Here is a 22,056-nt window from a genome sequence, read left to right as displayed (position 1 = left end):
TGAAACAAGCCAGGCACAAAAGGACAAACACGATGAGCCACTTATCTGAGGTGCCGAGAACTGGCAAATTCAGAGAGACAGCAAGTAGGACGGTGGTTACCATGGGCTGGGGGAAGGGATGGGGACCGAGCTAACGGGGACTGAGTCTCAGTTTGGGAAGATGAAAACATTCTGGAGATGGATGGTGGTGATGGTTGCACAGCAATGGGATTGTCCTCAAAGTCACAGAACTGAACACTCAGGAACAGTTACAACGGTAAATTTTACGGTATGTACATTTTACCACAATTAAAAAAACCCACAATAATGTTTGTGAACCTATCAGGTAACTGAACAAATTGAAGCTCTTTTTCCAGGAGCCGCTATCTGAACACAAAGCCTTTCAGCTCAGTGAATTGCTAAGTTGTTATGCTTCCAGATTCTACGCTGAAAGGAAAGTATTCCACTTTCTCTCGCCCAATTTGAGAGCTAGCAGTGCCCCATGGATCAAAAGCCACATGGAGGCCTTTGTGCCTGTGAGTCATGTGTGACAAGTTCTTACCCTGCACAATTAGGCAGCCGATGATGCTGACACAGAGTTCCACCACCAGGGAGAACGGAGGCTCCCTCCGCCCTGCTGCCACAGAAGGGAAACTGCTCCAGGGCCCACGCAGAAAGAGACCAATTCCCACCCCGACCAGGGAAGCTGTCCTTTCATTTAAATTGCGTGTCACCACCGACAGTAACTATCAACATTGGTCTAATAACTGGCATTTGAAGCTTCCTTTTAATACACAGAGAAGGTGTAATTGACCTTACTCAAGTAAAGAGGCCAGGTCTAAGCTGCTATTCCAGGACACGCTACATATTTTACAGCTTTTATCACAATTAATTAGCATTTGCATGGTTAAAAGTAACTTTTGGCTTTTACTTTATTACATGTTTGCTTCCAGAAATGTTAGAAAGTAAGAATAAGAAAGGGGAAGAGATAGCACTTAAAACTGTCACCTAGAAACTAACGCAACTTTGTAAATCAACTATACTTCACTTAAAGCAAACAAAAAGACCCTCTATCAGCTAGAGAGAACCACAGCTAACACTTTGCCACAGCACTTTTAGCTGGAGCTTGCCCTCTATTCCATTTTCTGAAGTTCAACCCCTTGTACGGAATTTACCACCCTCCCAGTTACAAATGGCAAGTGTGATCCAGAAGGAAGGCGGGGGTGACTTTCGCAGCAGCTCACAGTCTGGAGGAAGGGGAGTCAGAGTCAGAATTCAATTCTCCTTTGGCCGTCCACGCCTCCTGCCACTCCAGTAACCATGTGGACAGTTAAAGCCACCGCCAACCACAGCCAGAGCTGCTGGCTGAAAACACAACCTCCTCTGAGATGGTTTCCGTTATTTGGATGTTTGAGAGCCGGCCAGAGCCTGGCCTGGGCGCTGAGTGAACATCTGCGTGAGAGACCGGCCAGAGAGCCACCCGGCAGCTGGGGGCCATATGGGCAAGGAGCCTCCCAGCCAGCAAGGCTTCCCTGCACCCCCTCCTCCCTGTACCCCTCCTCCCCCTGCACCTCCCTGCTCCTCCCCCTCCTCCTCCCTGCTCCTCCCTGCTCCCCCTCCTCCCTGCTCCTCCTCCTCCTCCCTGCTCCTCCTCCTCTCTGCTCTCCCTCCTCCTCTCTGCTCTCCCTCCTCCTCTCTGCTCTCCCTCCTCCTCCCTCCTCCTCCCTCCTCCTCCCTCCTCCTCCCTGCTCTCCCTCCCCCTCCCTCCCCTTCCCTCCCCCTCCCTGCTCTCCCTCCCCCTCCCTCCCCTTCCCTCCCCCTCCCTCCTCCTCTCTGCTCTCCCTCCTCCTCCCTCCTCCTCCCTCCTCCTCCCTGTTCTCCCTCCCCCTCCCTCCCTTTCCCTCCCCCTCCCTCCTCCTCCCTGCTCCCCCTCCTCCTCCCTCCTCCTCTCTGCTCTCCCTCCTCCTCCCTCCTCCTCCCTCCTCCTCCCTGCTCTCCCTCCTCCTCTCTGCTCTCCCTCCTCCTCCCTCCTCCTCCCTCCTCCTCCCTGCTCCCCCTCCTCCTCCCTCCTCCTCTCTGCTCTCCCTCCTCCTCCCTCCTCCTCCCTCCTCCTCCCTGCTCTCCCTCCTCCTCTCTGCTCTCCCTCCTCCTCCCTCCTCCTCCCTCCTCCTCTCTGCTCTCCCTCCTCCTCCCTGCTCTCCCTCCCCCTCCCTCCCCCTCCCTCCTCCTCCCTCCTCCTCCCTCCTCCTCCCTGCTCTCCCTCCTCCTCCCTGCTCCCCCTCCTCCTCCCTGCTCTCCCTCCTCCTCCCTCCTCCTCTCTCCTCCTCCCTGCTCTCCCTCCTCCTCCCTCCTCCTCCCTCCTCCTCCCTGCTCTCCCTCCCCCTCCTTGCTCTCCCTCCTCCCCCCTCCTCCTCCCTCCTCCTCCCTGCTCCCCCTCCTCCCCCCTGCACCCACTCCGTGGATGGAGAGTAGTGCCTGGGCCTTCACAGTCCTTCACAAAGCACAAAGTCCTAGGAAGCCACCATGCATCAAAGTCGACACTCCAGAACGTTCTATCACAGTTTAACAACTCTGAAATCAAATGCAAATTTCAATGCTGTCAGCCAAACACATTTCAGTGACAGAACTGTCATTGCCGCTGAATGAGAGAAACTGGTCACAGTTGTTCATACTGTTGTCGCTTCAGCTGAGCAATGGCCACTGTTGGTACCACACACACTGAGTTTAACTGCAATTTAAAATGTCTTCAAAAAGATGACGCCAGGATTCAGCATTGAAACACAAAGTTCTTACAAACACTGACACTGCAAAGCAGGAGGGCTGTTGTAAATTCACTGTTTCATGGGACTGTCTGAAAGGCCCTGTATCATAGGCAATTGGCACTGTTTTTCTCTCTTTGCCACAAAGAAGCACAGCATAAAACCGAAGGAGTCCAAGAACGCTTGGTTCATGTCAAGCTTAGCATCTCAGTAATTTTCTCGCGGAGCCCCCGGGCCTCCAGAAATAGCTGATCATTCCATTGAGTGAGTAGTTAAGTCCAAACAATGCAATAAGCGTTTATGTTCCAACAACTTAGAGCCATTTGAGAAGATGAAACACATAATTTGAGAGAAAACTATTTTCATCTCATTCTTAAACAACCTCACAATAACCCCTCAAGGTGAGCTCTCAACCCCCTTCAGAGATGAAGAAGTTGAAGGTCAGAGAAGTTCAATGCCTTTCCCAAGGCATCAGAGCTAATAAATGCTTCTGCCTTGTAATATGTGTCTTTCGGTTTTTTTGTTTCTCCTTTGAGGCAAGGACTGTCTTAGCCGTGTCTGCTTCAGCGGAACCTAGCACAGCATCTTGCCACAAAATAAAATAAATAGTTCTTGAATTAAATAATCTCTTCCAAAGAACTCCTCCGGTTACAGCATCTTTGGCATTTTGAGTAGCTAACTCTGCACTTGCCACATTGAAGAGGATGATGAGAAAAAGATGAAGGGAAGAAAGGAAGTGAAGGGAAGAAAGCACGGTTGGTTGCAGAGCCCGGACAGAGGTGGCCGAGAGTCACCAAGTGGAGACCCTCATGGGTCTGTGAATTCGTTTCACTCGGCACTTCTCCTCACGTGCCCTCCCCACATCCTGAGCCTGAGCGCGAGATGTATGGTTACCATGGCGCTGGCAGAAACTGTCCCCGGGAGAAAGCCTGGGCGGATTGGTGGATGTGACACAAGATGTGCCCACAGGCCCCTGTGGCTCTGAAATGACAGCAATGTGGAGAAGCGGGGGCCAGAGAGCTCCTGAGACCTCAGGACCCATCCACTGGGAGCCACGTGTGGACAGAAAGCTCAGTAAACAGGACTGAACGGAAACAATCTGGGAGCCACCATGAGCCCTAGAGTGAGCAGTCCCCACACCCCTTCTCCCAGGCCCTGGGTCTCCCCCTGCCCCCCCCGATGGGGGGCAAAACGAAAGCAGCCTGGCAGTGCCTGCTGTGACCTGGGCCTCTGTGGACACGAGTGTCCTCACATGTCACTCCCTCGGCAAGTGGCAGGGCACACAGCGGTCACGAAGGCAGGTGCTGGCCTGAGGTCGGACAGCCTGGTCTCCAACCCAGAGCCTCCGAGTCAGGACTGTCCCCCTCACCTCTAATCCTCAAAGCCTTCTCACCCCCATAAAGAGGGGCATGCGGCACAGTGGATCGATTGTCCTAGAATACGAAGCATCAACCTATTCCCACCTGCTCTCGGCAAGTGATTCCCATGAACGACAGGGCTGCCAGTGGACGGAAAGAACTGCCTGGCATGGAGAGCTGCCTGACCCCCAGTGACAGTCATGCCACTAAAATACGACAAACACTTCTCAGGATATTTAATATCCAATTAGAATTTCATGTTATCTCTAATCAGCTCCAATTATCTTAAGAGGCATCATGAACACACAACTCCATGAATTTCAATTCACATTTATATAAAAGGCATAAACCGGGTAGTATTTTGGGAGAAGGGAGAGAAGAGTTGTCACAACACATAATGATACATGTTGCCTTTCCAAAAAGTCTACTTTTATTTTCAGAGGGCTTTCATTCACCTCTAAACTTCTAAAATTGTGCAAGACACAAAGGGCGTGAAGCTCAGGTGACTGTGGAGTTTGAACATCCCTAAGATCCCCGAGCTCCAATGGCAGGTGCCTCACTTGGTCAGCGTTCCCCTTCCACAAGCCAACTGTCAAAGGGGCTTTGGTGCAAAAGCCATCTGCCCCAAAGGAAAGTCCCCAGGCTTCTGAGATCCTGCAACCCTCAGGATACCAGGTAGTGACAATTACAGGATTTCCTACTTATTATCTAAGAAAACAACATTAAGTACTCCAAATAATATGAAGATTTCTATTTTGTCAATCTGTCACGGCTGGACTGGATCTTCTAAAGATGCTCAGGTTACTTTCTCTATCGATAACTAATGCAGGATGTCTCAGAGACCTGTATTAACTACTCAAAATATTTCTTCTTCAGTGACACAATGCACCCAAAAGTAAGGAACCCACAAAACAGGAGAAAGGATTTGCAAATCATATATCTGATAAGCTACCATATACTAATAACACAACTCAATTAATTAAAAGACAAAAAATCTAATTTTGGGGGGCTTCCCTGGTGGCGCAGTGGTTGAGAATCTGCCTGCTAATGCAGGGGACACGGGTTCGAGCCCTGGTCTGGGAAGATCCCACATGCCGCGGGGCAACTAGGCCCGTGAGCCACAATTACTGAGCCTGCGCGTCTGGAGCCTGTGCTCCGCAACAAGAGAGGCCGCGATAGTGAGAGGCCCGCGCACCGCGATGAAGAGTGGCCCCCGCTTGCCACAACTAGAAAGCCCTCGCACAGAAACGAAGACCCAACACAGCCAAAAATTAATTAATTAATTAATTTAAAAAAAAAAATCTAATTTTTTAAATGGGCAAAGGATCTGAATAGACATTTCTCCAAAAAAGATACACAAGTAGCCAATAAGCATGAAAAGATGCTCAACATCACTAGACATCAGGGAAATGCAGATCAAAACCACAGTGAAATACTTCATACCCGTCTTAAGTCTGTCATAACCAAATACCATAGACTGGGGGCTTAAACAACAGAAACATATTTTCTCACAGTTCTGGAGGCTGGAAGTCCAAGATCAACGTGCAAACACAGCTGAGTTCTGGTGAAGGCTCTCCTCCTAGTTTGCAGATGGCCGCCTTCCCACTGTGTCCTCACATGGCAGAGGGAGGAGAAGCAAGCTCTGGTGTCTCTTGCTCTTATCAGGGCACTAATCCTCATCATGACGGCCCCACCCTCATGACCTCATCTAACCCCAGCTGACTCCGAAAGGCCCCACCTCCTAATATCACCACACTGGGAGGAAGGACTGCAACATGGCAATTTGGGGGGAAATAATTCAGCCCATGGCCTTACCTATTAGGATGGCTATAATAAAAAGACAGATAATAACAAGTATTGACGAGGTGTGGAGAAATCAGAACCCTCATACGCTGCTGGTGGCATTTTACAATGGTACAGCCACTTTGAAAAACAGTCTGCCACCTCCTCAAAGGGTTAAACATAGAGTTACCAAATGACCCAAATTCTAAATTTCACTCCTTGGTATCTGCCCCAAAGAAACGAAAACTTATTTCCACACAAAAGCTCATGCACAAATGTTGACAGCGACGTTATTCATAATAGCCAAAAAGTAGAAACAACCTTAATATCCATCAACTGATGAAAGAATAAATAAAAGGTGGCCTATCCATAGGCCACAAAAGAAACGAAGTACTACGACATGGATTAACCTTGAAAACATTATGTTAAGTGAAAGAAGCTAGTACAAAACACCACATATTGCATGATCCCATTTTTATGAAAAGTCCAGAATAGGCAAATCTATAGTGATAGAAAGTGGATCAGTGTTTGCCTAGGGCTGGTAGGGGAGTTGGGAGAAAATGAAGTGACTGCTAATGGGTGTGGGATTTCTTCTGGGGGATGAAAATGTTCTAAAATTGATTGTGATGATGGTTGCTCAACACGGTGAACATACTAAAGACCACTGAATTATACACTTAAAATGAGTGAATTGTATGGTATATGAATTATATCTCAATATCTTTAAAAAGTAAGTAGTAGTTAACACCCCTGGAGTCCAGCTGAGATATGCCTTAGGAGTAAGGACCTTGCCCTTGAGTAAGACCTCTTCTAAACACAGTCTAATAAAATCTCAAACCAAGCCCTAACAAGATCTACAGGAAAGACGGAGTTAGAGTTTGAGCCCTGCCAAGTTAAAGTCTGGGCTGCTGACAGATCTGTACTAAAGAGTACCTAAGTACCTAAAGAGTACTTAGAAGAGTACCTAAAATGGTAAATAAGCATGTAAGTATAAAAGACTCTTTTCTTTCTTCAAATAATTTACTTAAAGGACAACTGACTTTGTAAAGCAAAAGTTCGAATTCCATAAGGAGGGGTTTATAACATATGTAAAAGTAAAAGATGTGACAATATACGAAGGGTTAGGAGCAGGTAAGTAGAATTATGCTGTTGTAAGTTTATCATATCTGCAAAGTATGCTCTGTGAAGAGGTACTCTAAATAGACCTGATTATTTAAGGATGCTACAGTTAGCTCTAGAGCAACACACACACCCCTTGCAAAAAAAAGCAGGGAGGGGATGAATGGAAAACAAATATCAACGTGGCAGACTTTAACCAAACCATAACAAAAGTTGCATTAAATGATCCAAAGTTAACATCCTCAGTGGTAGGAATGCCGACATCATGTGCCCCAGAGAAGATGCACTGAGGGGACAGAGCGTCCCTTCTGTAGTATTCCTGCCCAAAATGTACAACCAGACCTGCTCGTGAGGAAACACCAGGCAACCCAAACTGAGGGAGGGACAGTCTGCACGTGTACACATCCAAGTGTCAAGGTCAAGGAAGACAACAGAAACACCAGGCAGTGTCACTGACTGGAGGAGACTGACGTGACATGACAACTAAATTTAATGCGAGACTCAGGACTGTATTGGACTGGGGGCCAGAAAAAGACATTAGGGAAAAGCTGGTGAAATTGGAAGAAGATCTGTGAAATACTTAATAATACTGTAGCAATGTTAACTTCCTGTTGTTGGTACCTGTGCTATGGTTATGGAAAAATGTTAACATTAGGGGAAACGAAACTATTTTTTGCAACACTTCTGTAAAAAAGCTCAAATAATTTCAAAACAGAAAGTTGAAAGATGGTACTAAATGTAAATAGACTAAACAGGACAATTAAAAGACAGAGACTATCATATTAACCAAAATCTAGAATAACCTAAATGTCCATCCAAAGTGAATTCAATGGTATATACACAGCAATTAAAAGGAATGAACTACTAATACCTCAACAACATGGAAAAATCTCACAGATACTATGCTGAGCAAAAGAAGCCAGACAGCAAAGAGCTGAAACAAAAACCCTGAGAATTCTGGTACAATTCTGCTTATGTGAAATTCTAGAACAGGCAAGACTAATCTAGAACGACATCAATCAGATCAGTGGTTGCCTGAGTTGCAGTGGGTGTTGGCATGGAGAGACTGTAAGGGGACCAGGGGACTTTCCAGGGGAATGGAAATATCTTGATTCGGGAGGCAGTTGCATGGGTTTGTCCAAATATATTGAACTGTACACTTAACAATGGATGAACTTTATTGTATGCAAATTATACTTCAATAAAGTTGATCAAAAAGAAAAAGTAAGGGAAATCCCTGGTGGTCCAGTGGTTAAGACTCCAAGCTTCCACTGCAGAGGGCACGGGTTTGATCCCTGGTCGGGCAACTAAGATCCTGCATGTTGCGTGGTTTGGCCAATAAATAAATAAATAAAAAGAAAAATGGAAAAGAAAAAATTGCACACACACCCCCTCCCCCATTCAGCTGTGGCAATACAGGGCAGCACGTGAAGAAACTGAGGGCAGAATGCATGAAGCTTATGAGTTTTGAGGCCACCAAGATTTCCCCCAGCCTCCAGATGCAAACAGCGTGTGGAAGGAAGCTCAGCACGTTTCTTCAGAAGCAGGCCTCCCAGGTTGCACCCATAAAAGCTAGACGTCACTTAAGGCTCTTTCTTAAGGACGATTAGCAGTGCACCTCAACAATCTCACTCGAAAGAAAACAGTTCAAAACTGTCTGGCAAAGTTGAGACCAGGATTCTCCTGATTTAGTTACAGTATAACACTGTATCTGAAAATGCAAAGTCGCTGAGGTCACATTACTGTGCAATTGACAGGTTTGTGCAGTTTATTAATGCCACGCCTAAATGTGAAAATAACACCAAGGTGACCCCTTCTCTCCAGACGTAACCCAGCCTCGGATGATGTAGGCAGAGCTAGTCACTGGCTTTTGCACAAGAGTGGCTTGCGAGGTTGTTTAGAAGCATAATTAGAGTGAACACCTGCTGGGCACGGCTTTCTACGGGCAAGGCCCTGCTAAGTGCTTTCCATGTGTTTCCTTTAATCCTCTCAACGGCCTCGAACAGATGAGGAAACAGAGGGCAAGAGGGTTTGGGTGGCTGTTCAAGAGCACCTCTGTGTGTGGTCACACTGCTGGTGATTTTGTGTTGTTTTGTTTGTTTGTTTTTTGTTTTTGTTTTTGTTTTTTTGGCTGCATGGCTTGCGGGATCTTAGTTTTCTGACCAGGGAATCGAACCCGAACCCTCAGGAGTGAAAGCGCCGAGTCCTAACCACTGGACCGCCAGGGAATTCTCACTGCTGGTGAGTTTCGGGGCCGGGACCGGCCTCCTACTGAGCTGCAGAAGTTGATTTTTCAAGCACTGCACATGGAGACTAGACTTCCTCTTTCATGATAAACACATTTGTGTTCATGTTGATGATATTTTTTCTGACATACTTTCCAATGCCAAGGCAGTGAAACAGGAAAATATAAAATGGAAAAAACAAAAAGCCCGGCGCTCTAGTTATAGGATGTAACTTCCTTTTGATCCTTTGGGATAGGATTTTGCCTCACCAGACAAGCTTCCACAAAGTTTTCAAAGACTCTCTCCTAGAAATAGAGAAATGAGAGGACAGGTGCCACGTAGGAATCACTGTTGAGTCACCAGGGGCTGTGTCTCGTCAGTGGATTTAAAAAGTCTCTGGGTCACCTATCCACTCTGCCCATCCTGCAGGGATGAACGGTGCCTCCCAGTGGTTATACGCCACTTTCACACACATCTTCTCACTTAATTCTACAGCTTGGTGAGGTAGGCATTGGGGGGTACACTGTGAACCCCAACAAACAAATTACAAATGAGGACAGGGAGGCTTGTCCAAGGTCCCTGGGAACACAGGGGCAGTGACCCTGGACTTCTGATTCACAGGTGACCACAGGGGGCCGACCGTCCTCAAGCATCTGGGTCCAAGGTCTGTGGGACATCTGGTCTTTGCCTAGAATTTCCCACCTCAGTTCTAACTCTTAGTCAATAGATGGTCAGCATGGAGGTGACACTCTGAATACTCTATTTGGCAAACAACAGAAGCACATTTCCTAGGGAACACCAAGGCAGGCACCAGGAAATGACAACAGGTCATCTTCGTAAACAGTGATCAATGACATTGACTTATGTCACCAAATCTAAGATTCCATTTATCTTAAAATGCACCATTATTCCATCCCACTAAGAGAGAAAAGTACTCCCAATTAAACACATTGATTTTAAGATGAATCTTACAACAAGGTCCTACTGGATAGTGCAGAGAACTATTCAATATCCTAAGATAAACCCAAATGGAAAAGAATATTTTTATTTTCTTAATTTTTTTCTTATTTTTTAAAAATTATTTTATTTATTTTTTGGCTGCGTTGGGTCTTTGTTGCTGTGCGCGGGCTTTCTCTAGTTGCGGTGAGCAGGGGCTACTCTTCGTTGCGGTGCACAGGCTTCTCATTGTGGTGGCTTCTCTTGTTGCGGAGCACGGGCTCTAGGCACACAGGCTTCAGTAGTTGTGCCTCACAGGCTCTAGAGCGCAGGCTCAGTAGTTGTGGTGCACGGGCTTAGTTGCTCCGTGGCATGTGGGATCTTCCCAGACCAGGGCTCGAACCCATTTTCCCCTGCATTGGCAGGCGGATTCTCAACCACTGCGCCACCAGAGAAGTCCCAAGAATGTGTGTGTGTGTGTATATATATATATATATATATATATATATATATATCTGAGTCACTTTACTGTACAGCAGTAATTAACACAACATTGTAAATCAACTATACTTCAATAAAATAAATTTTAAAAGATTATTAAGCTAGCTTTATGTTAAATTTCAAATGAATCCCTTAAGATGCATCCTGACCTCAGATATGTTAAAATGTGTCTTAGCATAGAGAACAGACTTGTGGTTGCCAAAGGGGAGGGGGTGGGGAAGGGATGGATTTCGAGTTTGGGATTAGAAGATGCAAACTATTATATAGAGAATGGATAAACAACAAGGTCCTACTGTAGAGCACAGGGAACTATAGTCAATATCCTGTGATAAACCACCATGGAAAAGAATATATATATATATATATATATATATATACACACACACATATGTATAACTGAGTCACTTTGCTGTACAGCAGAAATTAACACGATTTTGTAAATCAACTATACAGCAATAAAATAAATTTTTACAATGTGTCTTAGTATGGATGAAATATGGTAATCCATGACCAGCTTTCTCCAACCGGGGTGATAACCTTCTGAGGCGTCACTGGCTCATTAGTTTATCAATACTACTGAGTAGTCACGATGCTGAGTGCTGGGACTACTCCTGGGACCCACTCAGGTTGGGTCCTTCAAGGAAAATTCCAAGAGCCTGGAGCCGTGAGCCCACAACAGCTCCTTGTGAGAGCAGCTGTCATAGAGGTGAACTTTCAGATTTCCTTTGTCTCCTCACTGTCAAAACCAGCCAAGTTACAAACACTCAGTTCTTCTGGACCAAACTGAGCAGGCACTGAGCATCTGGGTGACGGCTCCTTGACGCCTTCAATTTCTTCAGCAGAGAGTTAAGGAAGGGGGCTGACACTCACCACGTGCAGGAATTGCCCTAATTCACACGAACCATCCCAGTGGATCCTCAGAATAAACCTGTGAGCTGGCCGCTATTACCCCTGCTTAAAAGATGAAGAACAGGGAGCTCAGAAAAGCTCAGCAACCAGGGTGAGGTCCATCAGGTGCGAATGGCTGAGTGGGGATTCAAACCCACGTCCATCCACTTGCCCCCAAAGGCCATGCGCTTTCCACTACACGGGGGACAGAAAGCAGGGAGGGCAAAGGCCTTTACAAGCCTGAAAATCACAGCCGTGCTAACCTGAAGCCTGGAAGGCTTAAGCTATCTAAACAACTGCACAGCAGACAACAACCCTTCTGCTGCAGAACGCCCCACTCTCAGGGGACCTGCCGGTCAGCAGGAAGGCCGGTCACCCCCCTGAGGTGGTTCCCTGCACAGCCCCAGCTGCACGTAGGGCCTCCCCTAAGATCTGCTGAGAACACGGCGTAACCAGCCACGTGCCTGGTAGGGAGGATGAGACGTGAACACAAATGATCACGATGTACGACAAAGTGTGAAAAGGGCCACACGGATGACCTCTGAACTGCAGCGGCCTGCAAGCCAGCTCCCAGCCAGAGAGGTCATTTCTGACAGGGGCGGGCAGGGGGTGGCATCTGAGGGGCACCTTGAAGAACAGGCGGGTTCCCACAGGAAGAGGGGAGGGGGAGGGTGCCTGGCTCGAGCAGACATCGGGGAGCAGGACTCCGGTTTGGCTGCAACACAGAGAAGCAGAGGAGAGAAGCCTGGGAAGGTCGGTAGGGTGAGGACTGAAGGCTACCGAACACCAGAGTCAAGATATTCTATCAATTCAGTAGGGTCACGAGGAGTCACTCAAGAATGCTGAGCAGGGGACGGACCCAGGGTGGCAGGGTGACCGTCCGGGAGCAGGTGAGCGATGTCCCTGGGGAGTGGAGCAGGGACCAACAGCTGGTGGGAGAGCTGGGGCCGTAATCCACATCCCTCCCATAAGGGCTCACACCCGGGCAAGAGCCCCCAAACAGGATGCAAAATGGATAATAATTCCAAAGGATTTAAGGGAAACGGAAATAAGGAAAGATTCTCAGGAAAGGAATAGACACACTTTAGAACAGTGGTTCTCAACCAGGGGCAGTTTTGCCCCCAGGGGATAACGGGCAACGTCTGGAGACATTTTTGGTTGTCATCACACCGGAGGGCAGGTACTGCTGGCATCTAGTGGGTAGGGGTCAGGGATGCTGCTAAACACCCCACAATGGACAGAACAGCCCCTACTACAAAGAATCATTGGGTCCAAAATGATCAACAGTGTCAAGGTTTAGAAACATGGTTTGGGGACCATAAGGAGAGGAAAGTGGCACCCATGTTCCACTCAGCAGGCAGCTCATGAGCCCAAAGGCAGAGGAACCATGGGGCCTTCTCTGCAGAGACACAGCTACTCACGGGGACCAGTACACACCTCTCCCCACGCCTTTCCTCTACATTCCTGGGCACGTGCTACGGCCAGGCCCGACAGGCACCGAGGGTGAGGACAGGAGCAGCCCCTGCCCTCAAGGCATCACCTTCCAGAAGGGGGACAAGCACATAAGAAGCACACACATGTGTCTGAAAATGCTTACGTGCTTGCACATGTCTGTGTGGTAAAGACCGAAAAGGGACGCCTTTTTCCTGCACGAGCCGGGAGGCCAGCAGAGCACTCAGAGCAAAACAGTGACACGATCCGACCTGTCTGAGCAGGACGGCTGCGGCTGCAGCAGGGAGACCAGTTGGGAGGCTGCTGGTGGTGGACTGAGCCAGGAGGAGGGGGTGGAGGGGGTGAGGAGAGGCCGGGGATCTGGGGATCTTCTGGGAAATTAGACATGTCAAGATCCACTGCTGGACTGGATGTGGGCCGTGAGAGGAGAGAAACCAAGAAGGATCCAGGGCTTACGGCGCGAGCGACTTGGAGGGTGAGATGGAGCAGGCAGTGCGAAGAGCAGGTCTAAGGGGAAAGGTCAGAAGGTCAGGCTGGGATGCCCCTCAGACCTTCTAGAGAAGGTGCTGCTTGAACAATCAAGATACCAGTCTGAAGGTCAAGGGAGAGGGGCCAGCAGGAGATGACGGTGTGAGATTAGCAAGAGGGCGGACAGTACTTACAGCCATCGCAGTGTGTAGAGAAGAGACGAGGTCCAGGGAGAGGAAGAAAACCCAGAAAGCCTCAGCCAGTGAGGGAGGAGGGAGCCTGGGTGAGTGAGGCATCTGGGGGCCAAGCCAAGACCGAGCATCAAGGACGGGGCGATGGTGTAGCCGCCCGAGGCAAACAGAGACCCTTCTTATAAGGTCTTCTCAAATTATATTCAGTGGGGCTTTACTGGACACTGGCTGGGCAACCTGGGACCAAAGACATGCGTGCTAGTAACTTCTAGATGGTGCCAGTCGTCTGGAATGACAGCCTAGCGAGGTAGATGGCTGTGTGCCTGCAATGCACTCATGGAACTCCGAACCCAGTTCCTTCCCCACCTCTCCATCTGGTCACACATGGGTGGAAGATGTCCTGCTAGCAATGGCACAGGGAGGAATGTTCCAGGTCCCCCTGGGAGCAGCTGAGCATCCAGCCTGAGCAGAGGTCAGGTCAGCGCTTCCTCTCTCGGATCTCCTGCTGGCCTGGACCGCTCCTGTGGCTTCCTGTTCTTCTGTGTTTCCACTGTCTGCTGCACCCCCAAACCACCCGCCATGTGTGTGCATCGTCACAGATGGGTCTTAAGCACAGGGTGCGGGAGAATAAAAGACTCAAGAGGTTTTGGAATTCTGCACACTTGCTGTCTGTACATAGAAGGAGTTCCTAGAACAAAAGCTGCTGAGGTTCAGGGACTGTATCTTATATCCCCAGCGCCTGGGACTTGCCTGGACCAATATTTGTTATATGAATAATTCAATCCACAGAAAAATCATTAAGGATGCCATTCTTTTTAGGCAAAATAGGCCTTTTTCTAGCAAAGAACATGCTATAAAATTACAAAGCTCACTGCCCTAAGATCAACAATCACAGCTATTTTGGGAGCACCTTTAAGCTCAGGCGCCGTCAGCACTGTTTCAGCCCCGAGGACGCAGTGGAGAGCAGGACAGACACAGGGTGGCTGACGTTTAACAAGAACTAACACGAAAGAGAGTTCGAGACGGTGATGGGTGCTCTAGAGCAAAGAGCCAGGAATAGAGAATGTGTGTGTGTGGGGGGCAATTCTGCCGCTGGGGCCTGAGGGTAGGGATCCATCCAGCACAGAGAGGATCGCCCACAGCATCACGTGCGCCACGTGGACGGGAGGGCGGGACCGGCCACAGGGAGCTTGGCAGACCATGGTGTGTGGTCTGGGTTATGTTTAACTGCAGCGGAGCTAAGGAGGGTGTTTTCTGGGAAGCGTGCAAACTCCCTGTTAATCCAGTAAGTCCCCTACATACGAACGAGTTTCGTTCCAAGAACACGTTCCTAAGTCCCATTTGTTCGTAAATCCAACAGAGTTAGCCTAGGTACCCAACGAACACAATCGGCTATATAGTGCTGTACAGTGATAGGTTTATCATACTTCTCACACAAATAATACATAAAAAACAAACAGAAAATAAAGAAAACATTTTTAATCTTACAGTACAGTACCTTGAAAAGTACAGCAGTCCAGCACAACAGCTGGCACACAGGGGCTGGCATCGAGTGAACAGGCAGGAAGAGTTACTGACTGGAGGAGGGGGAGGAGGTGGGAGATGGTAGAGCTGAAGGGTCGTCAGCAACAGGAGACGGAGGGCAAGCTGCAATTTCACTCACGCCTGACATTGATGGCACAGGTTCTGGGCTGGAAATAAAGACGCTGTACTACTGGACTCTGTACAGTACTGTACAAAGTACACAAAAGCACAACCACTTGTAGGGGATGCACACACGTGACAACGTACTCCAGACACGTGAACTAACTTACGTGATTGGACATGCGAACGCACGTCCGCATCTTTGACAGTTTGTAACTTGAAGGTGCGTATGCAGGGGACTTACTGTATCCGGAAAGATACACAAAATCTGCAGGAAAGCCCATGTGTGATGGCCCCGAACCTGGCACTCTGAGAGGTGGGGCTCTGGGAGCAGCTGGACACTAGGTTAGGGGCAGGGCTGGGGACGGCAGCCTCTGGGCTTTGACAAGTTAAAGGACTTGACCCAACCCCCTAGGTGAGGCCTGACCTCCACCCTGGAGAAGGGCCTGTCGCCTGGAAAGCCAGTGGGTCCCCGCTTGTCAGCGCGAGGTCCCCCGTGGTCACAAGGAAAGTCTGGGACAACGTCCAGCCAGCAGAGGCGTTTGGTGGGCGGAGTCAGTGGATTTGAACACCTCTAGGTGGGCAAGCCTCTCCAGTGTGCACTCGAGCCCTGCCCCACCGCTGGCTACCACCACCGCCCTCCCCTCCATCCCGCCGTTTGGCCCTGCCGGCTCCTGGGCGCACCTGAGGGCGAGGCCCTTCACAGGTGCTCTGCGGCTTGTCTCAAGGGTGGACGGACCTGGCCTGGGGAAAAGGAAGACGCCCTCGGGGGATCTCCCCCTGTGTATTTAAAGCGTACTTCAGATTTGATTTTGCAGAGGTTACCTTTTTAAGCACAAGAAAAGACAACGTGTCAAGATCTTGAGTGGTTTCCAAACGCAGGGACTTGCCCGGCATCTGCTTAGTTAAAAGGATAGACTCGTGTGAGACGGGGCCCTGCTCGACCCCCAACCCCACAGGCCCCATCAGCATCCTGAGAGCGTCCACTTTTCCTTCCCTTCGTAACAGCCAACGCTGAACACCTATCCCCTCCCGTCGGTGGCCGCTCCACAAACCGGGACCCTCCATCCCACGGACGTCACACCGGATGGGATGCGGCTGACGCCCACGAGAGTCATTCCCTTCCAGGAATGGCGGGCACACGCCGACACGGGCAGCTCTGCTAACAGGAGCGGGGGGGGGCTCCAGGCTCCTCCCTCACAGCTCGCAGCCAACGACGCCCAGCCCTGCACAGCCTAGTGCCCTGCACACCCAGATCCTCACCACCAACTGCCTCTCGGCAACCAGAGGAGAGGAACAGACAGTTACTGTTTCCACTTACAAGTGAGGAAACCGAGGTACAGAGAAGCCAGGTTACGTGGCTGGTTTCTGAGGGCCGGGCCACAGCCGCAGTGCCACCGAGGCCCAGCCTCTAGCGTCTTAGCTTCCCGCAGCCTGCGGACTCGGGGCATAAGCCACAGGGCCACCCAGGACCCTCGCCCCGTCCGCCAGCTCCTGCCCCCCAGCGGGACAGGACATTTCTAGCCCTACACTTAAATACAAAATCTCTTTAAAGGTTTAATTACTTTGATTGCAGGTCTTATACGCCAAACAAGAGCTGTATGAAGTATTTAGTAATTCATTACTCAGAGTTTCCCAGGAGAAACTTCCCAACGAGCATGGGTGAGGTATATAATCTTAGAGACGATTCCACAAAGGGAATCAACTTCCTTCAACCTCCCTCAGCGACAGGAACGCCAGCATCTCTGGGTATCTGCTGGGAAGAGGAAGGGGGGGCCCAGCAGGAACAGAGCCCAGGGCTGCTCTGAGGCTTCTCCCCCAAAGTCCCCTCCAAAAGGAGGACAGGGTGAGACTCGGCAGCGAACAGGGTCACCCCGAGCCCGTGTCAGAAAAGCTTTGTTCTCATTTCTTTGGCTCTCCCAGCAGGGCTCAGAGCAGATCTACTGACTGGACATTCCAGATAACTCGGATGTGACCTTCGGGGGCTAAAGTTTGTAAACCAAGAACTTCTCAAACTGAAGCCAAGACCTCGGGAAATCCACCCCTGACCCTTTATCAGTTAGTGAGACACGAGTGACCCTGGAGGGGTTAGCATTTCTGGGGCTCAGGGACCCTGGGTGCCCCCCAGGAACTCAGGCCCTGGCCCCTAAGTCACCAGCGGCTGGAGACAGGGCCTCGAGCCATCCTTGGGAGGCCGACTAACCACAGGGGCCCCTCCGGGCTGGAGCCCAAAGCCAGGAGCACAGCCTGAGCCTCCAGCTGGCCCACAAGCCCTGCCTGCAGGCCTGCAGGGGGTGAAACAGTAACTCTGCGAACGCAGCCCCGCTGCCCCTCCGTCGCTGCCCCTCCGTCAGAACGGACGCCTTTGATTGGCTGCCTCCCCACCCCCAGGCCTGGTCCACAGCAGAGGGATTTCCAAAACGGAACCAGCTAGAGCTATTTGAAACAACAGACTGTTAGAACTGGAAGGGCCTCCAGGGCAATCTAATCCCACGCCCCACATGACGGGAGAGACAACTGAGCCCCCCAGAGGAGATGCTACCATGCACCCCTCCCCCCAGTACACCTCCCCTCGAAACCTCACACGAGAACAGGACATACAGGCGGGCTGGGTTCTCCTGGGCTTTGGAGGGTCGGGGTGCAAAAAGAAACACCCCTGTGTCTGAGAAAACACCCCTGTGTCTTTAGGGCCTGCACTTGCTCCCAAGGGGGCCCTGGGGCCCTGGGCTGGGCTGGCGACAATTACAGTCAGCATGAGGGTCTCCGTGGCAAGGCTTGAGCTCCCTCCCTGAAACTTCTGTGCCTGCTATTTGGAGGGCTCAGGGGAGAGCTTCCCCCAGTACCAACCAGCTTCCAAAAAGAGTTGGGAAGAAAGCCTCGTGGGCAGAAGCCGGGAGGAGAGAGGCCAGCTTTAGAAAGTGTGGAGGAGAACTCAGGCTGCACAGTTGGGAAAGTCCCAGCTGCAACCACAGGGGCAAGAAAGTCTGGAAACGCTGCCCAGCGGCCAGGAGGGCGAGACCAAGAGCCAGTGGGTCAAGCTGGGATGAGGGGGTGGAGGCTTAAATTTACCCAGGTAAACAGAGCCGACTGGGGGGCTGGGAGGAGCGGGCTGTCACTGCCAAGGCTGGCCAGACTGGACCAAACTGCAGGTCCGCTTTCCCAGCTCTGCCAACTCGCTGCCTGGGGGAGTGGACGGTCGCCCCTCAGAGATGGGGAGAAGGTGACTTTTTTTTTTTAACATCTTTATTGGAGTATAATTGCTTCACAATGGTGTGTTAGTTTCTGCTGTATCACAAAGTAAATCAGCTATACATATACATATATCCCCATATCCCCTCCCTCTTGCGTCTCCCTCCCACCCTCCCTATCCCACCCCTCTAGGTGGACACAAAGCACCGAGCTGATCTCCCTGTGCCATGCGGCTGCTTCCCACTAGCTATCTATTTTACATTTGGTAGTGTATATATGTCCATGCCACTCTCTCACTTCGTCCCAGCTAAGCTGGGAGAAGGTGACTTTTACCATGAAAGGTGCTTCAGACGAAAAACGATAGGGCCTTTCATCTTCATCACAGTGTCCGTTCCCAACCCCTCTGCTGGATTTCTCTGGACTGCTGGAAGCAGTTTGAAGACACTTAATAGAAACCAGCCAGGGATGCCCCTGGGGTGAGGACAGGGAGCCCCCATGTCCTCTCCTCACTCGGGAGACTTGAAGGGGCTACAAAAACAGCACCAACCAACCAACCACTGAAAACTCTGAGGACCATGTTCAGGTGTGGGGATGGAGCACGGGTGGCGTCTAAGGACCTGTTCGGAAGATGAAGGGGATGAATGACAGGCAGGTTGGAAAGGAGCTTGGGAGCACAGACCAGAGCAGCGAACAGGAAAGCTTTGTGGGCTTACTGGCGCTTACTTCGGAGGCGGCGAGGACTAGCGCTTCATGTAAAGCCCTCCTCCCCTGCTAGACATGCCGGCCGTGGCCGTCCAGGACCCGCAGAACCATCCCAGGAGTGAAAATTAGAACAGCCTCGGCTGGGCTCCTGTCCTTCTTGAAGAAGAGCCAACAAAAAATCTTCCAGCTGCCGCTAGAGCAAGACCAGGGTGAAATACGCAGGTGAAGAACAATCCCAGATTTTTTTCTTTTCACAGCATATGGCTCCCAGCAATTTGGCTTAAGCTTTGGGCATAGAAAATTTTTTTTCAGAAAACAGTTGTTTCAAGCCAACGAGACACGCTTGGAGACATTAGCACGACCGAAGGACATGAAGAGGGCTGCTTTCAGGCACACTGGGCAGACGCCTGCTCACACATTCATACTGGAATACACGAGAAGTCGGAGCCTGGGAAAGCAGGGCTGGCTCCTGCTCCCCGGCAGGCAGACCCCAGCGGGTCCCACGCCTGAGGGCTGGTTTTCTTTAGGAAAGGAAGGGGGGCTGCCCTTAGGTCCTTATCCACATGTCACCTCGGTAGGTCCTTTGCTCCATGAACCTCCTTCCCTGCGCCTGCTACACCTGCGCCTTTTGGGGCAGAGACCTGGCCCCAGTCTGCCTCTGGCCTTGGGATCCAGACTGGACCTCCCCACAAAAAGCCCAGCCACATCACTCCTCCCGCAAGCGTGCAGAGGGCTCTGAGCACTGCCCTTCCTTCCCAGGAGACGCACCTCCTTCCTCCTGCTATTTATAACCACAAATCTTCTGTGTGAAGAGAGAACAGATGCTATTTTGAAACAGAGGAAACCACCACTCAGCCTTCCACGTTCCACAGGTCGGCGGGTCTGCCGGGGGACGCGCGTGTGATCCTGGCGGGCGTGTGGGCACAAGCTCGGGGCCGGGCCTCACTCACCCATGCCTGAGATTGGAGCCTTGCCTTTGATAAGTAAACTGCACATCTGAATCAGCAGCAGGAGGGCCGGGGTCCAGGAAAGGGTCCTCGGCTTTCCCAGGGTGTGCCCACTGCTCCCGGCCCCTATGTTGCCTTAGGGCCAGCCTCAGGAGGGGTCACCCTAAGCTTCCAGCCCTGTGCCTGCCTGGGTGCTGGTGTTTGGCCAGGAGCGTGACTCTGCCCCACTGGAGTTTTCTGCACCCATGCAGATGGCATGGCATCACAGCTCTGGCAAGCGGGCACTTCCTTGGCCGCTAGACTGGTAACACGATCCTGGCCTTTCTCCTCCAGGTACCAGGCTGAAACTCTGCCCAGGGTGGTAGCAACTGAAAGCTGTTGCCAAGCAGCCAGGTGGCAAAAGCAGTGAAGAAGGCCCGGGGGAAAGTGGAGAGCAAGCTCCCCAGAAAAGCTGGGTCACCACTCAGCTCCCCTCTCTGTAAAACAGAAGCAGTCCCGCCCCAAGCAAGTGGAATGGTCTCTCACGAAGACTTGCAGGATGAGAACATCTAGGAACGGGGGCTCTAACTAGAGTGCGTGGCCAAATATCCCCCGAGGCTCCACGAGGAGGTGGAGAATGGCCACCCCGCACCTCTCCCGGCTGGGATGGAAGAGGCAGGGCGAGCGGAGGCGCAATTAAAGAAAACAGAAAACTGGGAAGACCAGCCGGAGACCTGCTCGGGCTTAGGCAGGAATCCAGGCACCAAACTAGCACTGCTCGCGGGGGTTAAAAGAATCCAGATGCAGCTCTCGCCACAGTCTGGCGGGCGCGGGGCGCAGACCCCACCGCGGACCCCAGCTGGGCCCGAGCGAGCCGGGAAAAGCGCGCGGGAAGCTCGGGGGCTCGCGGCGCGCGGACGGGCCGGGGCCGAGCCTGCGCGCCCGGGGGCGGCTCCCCGCGGCTCCGTGGTCGCCGCCCGGGGACGGAAAGCGGCGACACCCGCCCGCCGGGAGGGCGGGGACCCTCGCTACCTGCCGGCTGGGGGCGGCCCGGGCGCGGCGAGAGCCCGCGGCCCCAGCTTTGTTCGGCGGCGGGGACCCCTTTCCCTGCGCGCCCCCCGCGCCGCCGGGCCCCGGCCCCGCAGACCCGTCCGGGCCAGGCTCGCGGTCCCCGGGCGCGGGGGGTGGAGGGGAGGCCCCTCCCGGACCGCACCTCCCCGCTCCCGATCCGGTCGCCCCGACCGGCCCGCGGGCGCGGGGAAGTTGGGCGGCGGGGCGCGGGCTTCCCTTTCCCGGCCGCCGCCAGGCTTACCTGCGCGTCCGCGGCTTGTCAGGCCCGCGGGCTCCGGCTCGCTCTCCGCCCGGCCCGGCCCTTCTAGCGCCCGCGGGGCCGGGGCGGCCGGGGGCGCCGACTCTCCGCGCTGCGCTCCGGTCCCGCCGAGTGTCCGCCCGGCCCCGGGGGTCGGCCGGTCGCCCCCGCGGAGCCCGCGCTCCTTGCCCCGAGGGCTCCCGCGCGGCGCCCGGTCCGAGCCGATGGGCGGAGGCGGGGCGCGGGCAGCGGCCGAGCGGAGGAGGCCGGGCCCTGCGCGGGGCTCGGGCCGCCGGCTGCGCACTCCTCTCCGCCGCGGCCGGGAACTTGGGCCCGAGTTGGCTGCGGCGGTGGCGGCCGCGGCTCCGAGTGCAGGGCCGGCGCCGGCCGGCGGGTCCCGGGCCCCGCGCTCCGCCCCGCGCCTCCTCCCCGCCCCCGCCCCGCCGCGCCGCGCCAACCCGCCCCCGGGGCTCCTCGCGGGCGGCACCCGGCCTCGCACCTGCCTCCGCTCCTCCGCGGGCCCCAACCCCCGGGCGCGCGTGGGGAGCCCCCCCGGACCCTCCGCACACCCACCGGCCCCTTCGCCGGAACTCGACCCGGTCCTCCGGGAGCACCTGGGGCCTCACGC

General features: G+C 52.4%; 1 protein-coding gene across 1 annotated transcript in view; it reads right to left on the bottom strand.

Annotated features, from left to right (window-relative positions):
• WNT5B (Wnt family member 5B) overlaps positions 1 to 21,447 on the bottom strand; it is a 91,523-nt gene extending 70,076 nt beyond the window's left edge. The window contains exon 1 of the mRNA XM_061205058.1: positions 21,432 to 21,447. The gene's annotated coding sequence lies outside the window, so the exon portion shown is untranslated. The remainder of the gene's footprint in view (positions 1 to 21,431) is intronic.
• Between the last annotated feature and the right edge of the window lie 609 nt (positions 21,448 to 22,056).

Source organism: Eubalaena glacialis, chromosome 11 (genome assembly GCF_028564815.1).
Source record: "Eubalaena glacialis isolate mEubGla1 chromosome 11, mEubGla1.1.hap2.+ XY, whole genome shotgun sequence".
Lineage (NCBI taxonomy): Eukaryota > Metazoa > Chordata > Mammalia > Artiodactyla > Balaenidae > Eubalaena > Eubalaena glacialis.
Note: the sequence above shows the minus strand (reverse complement) of the source record. Positions and strands in the feature narration are given on the sequence as shown.